The 11,550-nt window shown below is 40.5% G+C and overlaps 1 protein-coding gene across 1 annotated transcript in view; it reads right to left on the minus strand.

The window, feature by feature from the left end:
- LOC124163924 (ly6/PLAUR domain-containing protein 6-like) overlaps positions 1 to 3,888 on the minus strand; it is a 52,983-nt gene extending 49,095 nt beyond the window's left edge. The window contains exon 1 of the mRNA XM_046541040.1: positions 3,641 to 3,888. The gene's annotated coding sequence lies outside the window, so the exon portion shown is untranslated. The remainder of the gene's footprint in view (positions 1 to 3,640) is intronic.
- Between the last annotated feature and the right edge of the window lie 7,662 nt (positions 3,889 to 11,550).

Consider the following 11,550-nt stretch of genomic DNA (forward strand, 5'->3'; position numbering starts at 1 on the left):
TCTTTCAGGACATACCAGTGTATCATCTCTCCGAGTGATATTTCCGAGTCATGCAATCAGATTTTGATAATCTCTCTCAAATCTTAGGCCTTCACATTATTTTAATATAATAGCATGATTATATTATTTATATGCAATTTTACCTTCAAATGTGTTTGAAAATATGACCTTAAGATTTTTACGCTTAGTTTGCTCATCTTCACTGAATATCTAATACCGCACATATGATGGTGGTATTATAGTACCTGGGCCTCATAATTCATGATCGGTGAAATAAATATTAGATCCTAAATCCAAGTGCTGCTATATATAAGAGGATGTCTGTTAGTCTGTCCGCCATGAGTTTACATACGGCTGCACGGATTGCAACTAAAGTTAGTACATAGATTAATATCATGCTTTCGAACCCTGTTGTGCTACTTCCGGTTGCGTCGTACGTATCCTTTGCGTCGTTTTCTCATTACCATTTGTTACGTCACATCATACAACTTCTGCGTTTGGATATCCTGCTGGGTGTCCGCCGCTCGACACGTTCAAAGATAAAGCATAACTCAAAGGATTCGACACTTAACTATTAATCCCCTCGTTGCAAACCTTTTCGCTGGGGTATGCGTTCACACAACATTTTTGGTCTACGCACATACGGATGCACATAACGATCAATGTTGTTGAGCGGGGTACGATCCCGTGCGCGGTATACGAAAATCGTTTTTCCATTGTTTGCAGTTTCATATGTAAACCATCATCATACCTGCTTTGCTCATTTACCTAAAAATCCTGCCATGAATCCTGAATCCAATCGTGAATTCCAAATTCCAAGTTTCCCTCTTCTCTGGATACTATCCTTCCCGAGCATCACCATATACCCTGATAGTTATTGAGTTTGTTGAAACAAAGGGAAGAAGAGGGAAAAGAGGAACAGATAAACGCAGGAATAGCATCTTCCGATTTATGACTGTTGATGACCAATCGTCATAAATCTTTTTATTTGCTGTCCAAGAAACAAGTCCGTCCGCAGTTACTGAAACGGTTGACTGGTGCTATTTTTAATAAAATGCGTTCGGAGATGTCACGTGGATGAGAAGTCACAACAAACCCCTCCCCCACCCCTTCCTTCTCCCTCGCTCGCTACGTGATCATGCCGCTGCGGAAGGAAATAAAGCTTGCGCCGCATACGGCCAAGGTCAAGGAAAAAGGAGATGTCACATCCTGTTTGGGGAATGGAATGGGGGAATAGGATGCCCAACAAACACTAGTACCAAAGTCGGTGCCATCTACGAAGAAAGCGGGAATATTGCCGATAGCGCAAACCAATCGTTTGTCAGCGTCGCGAGAAGGAAGTAAGAAGTGGAGGTAAACGCGTGAAATGACCGAGGGTGGAATCGTTATCGAATAAAACCCACGATTACAGAGCAAATATCGGGGAATATTGAAAAAAAATCGATTAAAAAAAGAGCTCGAATGAAGAGAAGAACCTAACTTGCAACTTTCGAGGAGTAAATTTATTTTTAAAAGATGCCATGAGTGCAGGCATTAGATTTTTGCTTTTAAAAATCGTGAACTTGATTCAACTTCACCTTCACAAATAATCTGCTCAAAATTTGTTCAACTTGTTTACAAATTACTTATCCGTCTAACACACTACGCCGGATAAAGTCCATTCCCAGGGCTATCGGCCATGCGAACTTCGTTTATTAATATTTAGAATGAATATACAGGATTTTTTTATGGAAGACCAAGGAAGTTTTAAGAGTTTTGATCATCCAAAACTGAACATTATTCTTCTCGCATTTTTGTGAGCTTTGGATGAGTCTATGGTTAATGTATAGGATATTTAGCGCATTTGCACTTATTATTTCACCGAGAAAGAAATTTCATCTCGACAAGTATAACATAAGAACAAAATATGCTGCCACTTAAAAAAAATATTTATGCCCCTCTCATTATTTGGGGTTACCTTCATCCATCATCTTGCGAAATTATGCCGAACGGTGTTCTAGATATAACTGGGTTAAAGGTCAATGGAAAACTTCCCAATTCGAGTGTAACCTCTACGAAAAATTGGGCTCTTCGTTATCCTCTACGAAAGTTATCAGTTAGCCACTATTAAATTTATTAGTTAGCCTCTACTAATATAAGTCTGCTTGAGATTCTGTGTAAGTGTGACAGTATTTTAATGTGGCTGGAGTGCATTCATACAATTTTTTCCTATTATAATGCTCACTACCACGCAATAATTAGTTTTACTTATCTGGAATATTAATGAAAGCTGATTCAAATACATACGTAATAGCTCAATCTATATTCAGATCAAACTAGTGTTTTGGATACGAAATATGTTGATTTTATTTTCGCAAAAATGGGTCTTTCCGAACGTTGAATTAAATATAATCGACCGAAGAATTTATTGGCTCAAAAAAATTGCATTGAGAAGGATAGAAGTGCGTAAGTGGGAACCTACTTTTGGGGATTAATAATTGAAGCATCTTTGAGGAATGTCGAAAATCGATTTGACGTTATTGTAAACATTACGCTCCAGAATTATAAAGAGTGAATTTGTAAAGGTAACAAAGAGTAGTTCATAGTGGGACATGAGAAAAACATCAGTTTTCGCCCCGAAGTGATGAAATTAAAGCGCTTTCGAAAAGAAGAATAAACTAATTGATTGGTATTTACTACGCTGTGGTACCGCCGCGTGTCACATCCGCGCGCCTAAGGTTGATAAAAGGAACGATTTGATATAATTGTAAACATTACACTCCACATGCATGAAGAATAAATTTAAAGGAATTTTTTTAAGGGGCAGATTATAGTGGGAATAGAGAATGTATCCGTTTTCCCCAAAGTGGTGAAATTCAAGCGCTTTCAAAAAAGAAGTTTTTATTTTCCCCTCTAAATGATGAAAGAAGAAGAATAAACTATTTGATAGTATTTATCTCGCTGTGCATGTATGGCACCGCCGCGCATTCTACCAGTGTGCTGATGAATGATAAAAGGATAAATTTGATATAATTCTAAACATTGCACACCAGAAGTTTGGAGGAGAAATTTTAAAGGCAATTTTTTAAGGTTACCTTACAATTGGAACAGAGAATGAATCCAATTTTGCCCAAAGTGATGAAACTCAAGTACTTTCGAGAAATAAGAATCAATATTTGCCCCAGAGTGTGAAAGAAGAAGAATGAACTAGTGGAGAGTGTGTGCATCACTTTGTAAGTGGTACCGCAGTGTGTCCCACCCGTACGTCAAATGATGATGAAAGGAACAATTTGGTATGATTGTAAACGTTACACTCCACAAGCATGAAGAATAAATTTTAAAGGGCAGCTTATGGTGGGAACAGATTCTCCCCCAAAGTGGTGAAATGCAAGCAATTTCGAAAAGAAGAATTCATTTTCGCCTCAAAGTGATGATAGAAGAAGAGTGAACTAGTTGACAATATTTACGGAACGATTGGATATCATTGTAATCATTACACTCCACAAGTATGAAGATTAAATTGTTAAGGGCAGCTTATGGTGGGAACAGATAATGAATCCATTATTCCCCAAAGTGGTGAAATGCAAGCGATTTCGAAAAAGAAGAATTCATTTTCACCAAGTGATGAAAGAAGAAGAGTGAACTAGTTGACGGTATTTACCTCGCTGGGTATCGTTTGCTGCCGCTTATCCTTCCCGCGCGCCTAAGGTCCCCGTCGCCCGCCGTCCTTTCCTCGAAGGTTGAGGTGTTCACCTCCTGGAACAACCCGGAAGCGATGCAGTTTCCCCTCTTCTCCTCGCGCACTCTCTCTCTCTCTGGACCACCGCGGGAGTGGAGATCGCTCTTCCGCCGGGAGGGATGCCGCGACGGCGCCTCGTGATCTCTTCCGATCCCTCCGCGCTCCAGACGGTGAATGGGACGCCGGGCATCGCGACGCCTTCATCCCTATCCTCTCCTCCCTCCCTGCGTCCCTCCCCTCTCTCTTTCTCACCCCCTCCCTCTCCTCCACCCCACCGACGTGTGTGGAATTCGTCTCCACCCCTTCTTTTTTACGGGGAAGTCATCCTCTGGTGCTGTTTCAAACTTGGCGCCCCCGTGATGCTGTCGGGAATATGTGGGACAGCGGGAAAGGCAGGTAGGAAAGTGGGGTATGGGGAAGTGGGTCGTAGCACTGGACCAAGGGTGGGGCGATAGGACATACAATCGACGGGACACGCCGTATTCCCCCCTTCCCCCCCGCGAGAAAAAAATCCTCCCTTCGGAACTCGCAAAGGGGATAATTCCTGCCACCCCTTCGGACTCTATTTTTTTCCCCCTGACGGCTAAACCTTGCCCTCCCTCGTTCCCCCACCCCCTTTCGCAGCCAAGGGTCCACATGACGGCAAGGGGTGTGGGTCGATTTGTCTTCCTACCCATCTCATCATTCCTATCCTCCCTTCCATTTCCATTTATTCCGCCATTCTTTTGTTTTTTTTATCATCTCCTCGTCCTCCTACTCCTTCTCCTCCGTGGGTCCGCGCTCTTCATTCTTTGCGTCTTTTTCTCTGCGCCAACGTGTCTACGAGCGAGTTTCTTTTTCTCGGAATTCTTATTATTTTTTTATTTTTTTCTGAGGGAAATTTTTGGGTCCCAGTCCTGCCTTTTTGTCTTTGCTGTCTCTATCCCTGTTTTTCTCCTCTTTTCCTCATCATCTCCACCAGTATGCGATTCGTGAGAAGATATCCTCGAGTGACGGAGCTTCTCAAGCAGGTTCCGTGGCGTATTATTTTTTTACTTAAATGTGGATGTTCCGCTAAATATACCGAAATCGTGGTAAACGTTGTGTTTTCGTACGAAAAATGGATCGGGATGCTAAATATGAATAAATAACTGAGTCAATGAATTTATTTCGGATTAAAAGAGACTCGGATTGAATATTAATAATTTTTTATTTTTCTGGCCCCGTTTTCAATTACTATGGCCAGTGAAAATTAGAATAAATTACTAAAGAGAGAGCGATCACTTAGTACATGTTAAGTAAAAACACAAGTGAGTTCGTTTTTTACAGAACTTTTGCCGATTCATTTGGCGTATTCGAAGATAGCATATCATGAAGCTATATTTTAAATTATAGTTAAATGAAGTTACATCAAATTTTCAATTTTTTAACTTTGCTTCTTAACAGAATTTTATTTTCAGAAAAGTCAAACACATGTCCCTCTCACGACTTAGGTGTTGTGAATTATTAAAGTTGAAGATTGATGTCTCATCATATCCGTACCCCTTTCAATTTCTATGCTTTTGATTATCATCCTCCACGAGCTCGCTATCTCATCCCTTCCATTTTGTTCCCTTTGCCTACGTGTCCACGAGAGAGTTTCTTCCCGATAATTTTATTTTTATTCCTTTCCTGGGGAAATTTCGGGTCCCTCCTTTGTTTTCCCTCCTCCACGTGTATAATTGGTGCGAACGTATGCCCAACTGGCAGAGCTATTAAAGCGGACGCAAAGTTTTTATTTTGTCGTTGCAGTGAATGTGCCACTATCCCTGGTTATTTAGCTTAATTGAAAATGCCGACCTCGGTAGCCGCAGGGACCGAGGAGGATGAGGAGGGAGATAGGGATAGAGATACGTTCCGGCTAGCATTGATCGCGGGTTCGAATTCTGAATGCTCGGGGGATTTTTTTCTGACTTACCAATACCCATTGTCAATTTTTATGGACCCGAAAATCCACGAGCACCATTTGTATTTTTTGGTCTTTGCTTTTGTGTTAATTGATTACCTCTAACCTTTACTTTGGTTTTGGTGAAATTTCTTCTTTTACTGATGATAATCAGATCAATTTTAAAAAATTATTCCATCACCGTTCACTCATTGACGTTGTCAATGTAATACATATTATATTCACAGCTTTCTTTTTATGGAAATGTCACGTAAGTGTTTTCATTGGTAAAATATTTATGCTGTTTTTTTCATTCAGCTCAAGTATTACGTTCGTTAAAGAATACTTATTGTTAGTTTAATGATTTAAGGCCATATTTAATTGAAGTTATTCGGTGTCGACTTGAAATTTTCGTAAACTGCTCTGAACATTTGGAATGAAATGTGGATGAGTTTTCAAAATTTCGTCTTCACTACGCCGTCTAAAATTCGTAAATCAACTCGCTAAGCACGGTGAAGGCTAGGTAGTGGAGCGAGTGGTCGTATTATCAGCGGAGAAACGGTCGTGATTTTTATTTCCAGTGTAACGTGAATAATTCACTCTAAGGAGAAGCAGGTAGGGATAGCTCGCGGGTTGAAGGCTGTGAGGGAGACCCCGAGGCGGCGCGCGCTACATACGGGAGCGCATTGCGCACCCGGATGGACTTTAATTGTTCTCCGCTCACCGTCCGACTGGATATTTAGATTTCTGCCGAAAAATCTGACCTCAGCCGCTCGAGAACGGGGTGGAGCGCGGAAGCCTTGGCCAGTGCGCCAAAGCCATTGCCCCAGTATACACACTCCCTTCGCTGCCCTCTCTCTCTCTCCCTCTCTCTCTCTCCATCATACTCCTTTTCCGCCCTTAACGTTCGCGTCAATGCGGGCTGCATACTTCTACGGCGCGACCGCTTAAATGAAAATGGAGGAATCGCTTCCGAGAAGGGAATATAAGCGTCAAAGACGAGAAGCATTACAAGTGACGATGAAAGTAGGGTGGTTCGGTTAAAGAAAAGGCCTGGAGGGTCTCTCGTTAATTTATGTCATGAGCGAGATGGTGAATTTAGTCCCGCTAATCGATTCTTTGTACGAAAATTCAGCCGTGGGAATCAATATATCATTAATGTCTAATTTTCCCCTTGGTGAATCATTGAAATAATGAAGTCCTTTGTAGAAGATTATCCACATATTTTTCCCGCTGGTACAGCTCCAAGTGCACGAGAAGAGAATTTAAATAACCATGGCATTGTTTTCGTTTAGCTTCTGCCTATTCGGCTCTTTTGAGCGAAAATTATAAAAAACGTATTAACCTTTAAATACCTTCCTAAGTAAATATTAAAAAAACATCCATGTGGCACAAAGTTTGAGCTTCCTGCTTTCAAGGCCTTTATGCGTGTGAATGACTCACACTCAATGAATTTATTTTGAGTTGATTGCTATCATCTAATTTTCTGTCGTAATAAGTATGCGGCTTCCAGATTTGATTATGAACTTAACGAGTGGCATCTACCATCAAATCACCTTCAGGCCTGACGATATCCGGCAAAACCTTTGTTAGTATAAACAAAATCTGGAAGGCAAGCGTTTTTTCGCGTGGTTGTAGTCATGACCTGACCTCCTACCACCATGTCAACTCACTTTTTAATGGCAGAAAATACTTGATTAAAGAGATTCGGTTCTCTCTACAGAAGGTAATCTGAGATTAAACCACTCCTAATGTATCGTTAGGGGCCTGTACTCGGGGAGTTTCCGCGGCTAAAATTTATTTTAATGAGATGAAGGGCAAACCATGTGGGAAAATATGGAAAAACATCAATTACAGTCTACAAGTTTCGGTAATCAAGCCATCCCCTTCAAAATGGGCTAACCATTATGTGAAGATTTTTTTCGGAGTAGGGGATGGTAGTGATGACGAGTTGTGAGGGGGGGGGGGGGTTTAAGGATATCAAGAGGTTTGGGAAGGTTAGTTCATTCATGAGCTGGTTGGTTGGTCGGTCGGCTTTCACTTTGAGATTGTGTCAGTCTTCCATGTCGTTAGCTCGAGTTAATGGTCGAGATTCTAAAATACTGGGTGATTTTAGGAGGATAGCAGCCTCTCTGTAGCAAACTTTGAATGTGTTTGTTGCTAACAGCAGTAAAATATAATCCTAGCTCAGACAATGTGTTTTGGGAAGTGTATAACTTAGTTATCGTTGGCAAATCTGCTCTTTGTCAAGGGATTTGCATGAAAATACGCAAGCTCATCCATTATGCAGGACTGGGAACGTCACAGATTATTTTTCTCCTTGCGTCGCGTTTGCGTTTTATGGAGTTTAATTCCGTTTTACGTCTCTTTCAATTGAAACTAGTAGAAGAGAATTGAAAATACGTATACTTAATTGCTTCTAACATTACATGCCATCTACAGTAAATGATAGTGATGGTTACGGTTGCACATTACTATATAGTGATTGCACCGTATTGCAGAAGAAAAACTTTTTCGGAGCCTAATGTTGTGATTTAGGAATAATTTCCATGCCTTATTACCTTAAAAGAATGGATTGATCGGGTGAACAGAGAGATAACTATTTTATTGACTGAGTTTAAAATATTTTTGATAACTCTGCAACTTAATTAAACTGGCTAAAAGTTAATAAAATTATTTTTTGCTGACGAGACTGTGAAGTATGGCTCTCAAAGTTCCTATTAAATGCATATGACGTGCTAATATTCCTGGAAAACAAGCATAATTTGTGTGCTGAAGGCAAAAGCTATTTTTTGTTAAATTACGGATTTATTCGAAAGATATTATGATGCCCTTTTTACTCTCAGTGTTTCATTACGTTACAAATATATTTAAGAATATTTCCATGCGTTAAATATTCCTTGGTCGTATGCTGTCCTTTGCCTTGCTCAAATGAGTGATGTTAAGATGTGTATTATTCAGTTGATTCCGCGTTCACGACCTTATATACCATTCTATGCAGTTCACGATCTGTGTTCCTTTTCCCAAGAGCATATACATTTTACAGCTTCAAGAATGGCTCTTATAGAAGAGTTCTACGCTGGGACCCTGCCAGTCTCCTAAATAAGATCCTTCCCAAAGATTAAGCGCCAAAAGAAACATCTCTTCTATAAACCATGTTTTCATACTCAAAGTTTCTTCGAATCTGTGATTTCACGTCTCATATTCCTTTGGAAAATCTCCCAAAAGGCGAGTTCTTGCTATCCAGTGTCCTCGTTGAGATGAATAGAATTGCCTGAGTCCCGTAATTCTGGCTACGTCTATGCCCACGTCCTATTTTTGTGTACTATTTTTATCCATTCAGTGGGAAGTGAAGGGTTGTATACCATTTTTATTCGTTTTATAACATTTAAAAAAAAATATCAATGTTTATTTTTGCATTTTGAGTTTATCATCTCAATAAATTTTTGTGCTTATCCTTAGGTATGAAGGTAGTGAGATAACTTTGACCGATTAATCAAAGGTTTAATGGCAGATTTGTACATAAATGACAGATTTGTATGCTATTACAGCTACTCAATAACCCAATAAACCATGTAGCCAAGGGATTGACGGCTCATCTCGTCGCCTCTAGTTTCTCTAATCATCAATGAAACTACAAACTTTTTACATCATCATGTATATTCTGACAACCGCTTTGATGCTTAACGTGTGGGTACCGCTAAGGAATAAGCTCGCCGAATGGCTCATTTCAACGGTTAGTACGGCTTGGAAAAGACTATTTCCCCGTTCCTTCTATGAGGACTCGAACGAATCTTGAAATTTTACACCACATCAAAAGGATCTGCCTTTTAACACTGGGGCTATTGCCGAATGAAAAAGGCCATTATGAGGCTCAGGGGTAGGTGAATGCCGAGATTGGGGAGATGGAGCGGTGTAAGGTGACAAAGAGGGACTTCCACGGTCTAATCACTTGGGAGCGGCTCCCCTCCTCTTAATACGGCACTCAACTCGCGTCGCTTCGCCGAATTCCCCAACCTGAGGACTCTCCACGGAGCGGCCCGGAGTGCGGGCTGGATGAAAGGGAGAGGAACGCAAAGGCCCACCACGCCAAAATGCGAGCTTGGGGGGTGGGCAGTATAAGGTAGATGGCGCACCCGAGCGGGTTTCCCGGCCCGCGAATATATATATATATATTCCTTTCCAAGTGCTAAGCGTGGCCCTTAAGCACCCTTCCCCAATGTGGCGTGGGATGCGGTCGAAAATGGTCGGGACGGAAGAAGCTCAGGCGTTGATAATTACCGGGATAAGGTTCACAGAGGTAATGGAAGATTTTGGACCACATTTGAAATGCGTGTTCAATTAAAGGAAATTCAAAATGAGACGATGGTCACCATATAATGTGCGGCGATATTGCAGGAAAAAGTAAACACTTTCTCCATTCATAACTTCGAATTGTATGGTTGTTTTCTTCAGTTTACATATCTAGCGTGAGTAAATAAGTTTATGCAATGTTATTACAGGTATTCTTGGGAGAAAATTATGTTCAAAAACTTGTGTCAATTGATTAATTTGTCTCCTAATAGAAGCGTTTAAACTTCATGATACATAATTTTAAAAATTAGTGTTCGAGCAATAAAGAAAAATCAAAGGTATAAAAAACTGCAGGTCAAGTTACAACAGGCATGAGATTGGATAAAAAATATAACTAGTTAAAGAAATACCTCAGTTCTGAAAAAAAATAAGGCAAGTAAAGAATGAGATAAAGAAGGGAGTAATTAATAAAATGTTCCAACTTCAAAAAATAAACTGTGAGATAGTGAAATGATAAAAAGAGCGAAATTGTGAAAGAGAAGGGTATCTAGCGGGTGAATGGGTATTTATAGATATTTCATGTGTGAAGAATTTCATATCATTACTGATAATTTTAATAGTATTTACTTAAGAAAGTAATCCAGATTAAGTGTTGATAATTCCAAGTGCTATTATCGAACCTTCAGTATTTTCACACTTTACATTATTATTTATCTAAAGTATCTTCATAAATAATTAATTTTAAGCGTGGTTGTTTTTATTGCAATTTTATGAATCTCTGAATCCACAGATGTAGAATGTTAAACGCCATGATGTGATTTGTGAAACAATTACGCGAGTGATTATTCAAGCATTTTAGGTTTGCCGCCCCTGGTAAGTTTTCGCGAACGAGAGACTGTTCCCATTCATAACTGTACGTCATCATTCTCATTATCCTATGACAGACCTTGAGCAGCCTTTCATTCAGTCGGATGATTTCCTTCCGTGGCATCCACTTCATTTTATAAGTCCTTGAACCGATGATGTGCAACCTGCTTCCCCATCCTTTTTTTTCGTGTGCGCTTGATAAACCTAGTTAAGGTCAGAGTTTAGCTCATTCCGATAAATAATGGGCCAATGGATTGGACGCAATACGCAAGCCTCTCTCTCTCTCTTGACTCTTGATCATAGAGTTAAAACTGTTTAACCCAATTAAAAGAAATAAATAACGAAATCGCTCGCCGGAACGGCCTAGACGCGAACGATCGATTTGAGGCGACCGGAGATGTAATCACTTGGAGATTTAAAAAAATAAGCTCTCCTCTCCTCCGTTGATGTGCCCTCCTCTCCCCTTTGAGCCGGGACAAGGTCAGAGTTCACGCCTGAATGGTAGGGAGTGGAAGCTTTGATCTTCGCTCTCCCCTTAAGCGCTGCGGTGGACGTCAGCGCAGCCGTCAAGCCTACGTCTCCCTCTTGTGTGAAAAGAGACTGTGATTATTTCTCGCACTACTTTTCGCGTCGCGCTGCCTTTTTCTTTTTGGCCCGCTACATGTTTGTGCGTGTACTCTTTTTAACGCCTCTTAATTAAGTTTCTAGAGGGTTTGACGTTGAACTCGCGATGAAAAAATGCATCAAAGACTTCATTATAATCGTGTCA

This window comes from Ischnura elegans, chromosome 1, assembly GCF_921293095.1.
Source record: "Ischnura elegans chromosome 1, ioIscEleg1.1, whole genome shotgun sequence".
NCBI classification, from domain to species: domain Eukaryota; kingdom Metazoa; phylum Arthropoda; class Insecta; order Odonata; family Coenagrionidae; genus Ischnura; species Ischnura elegans.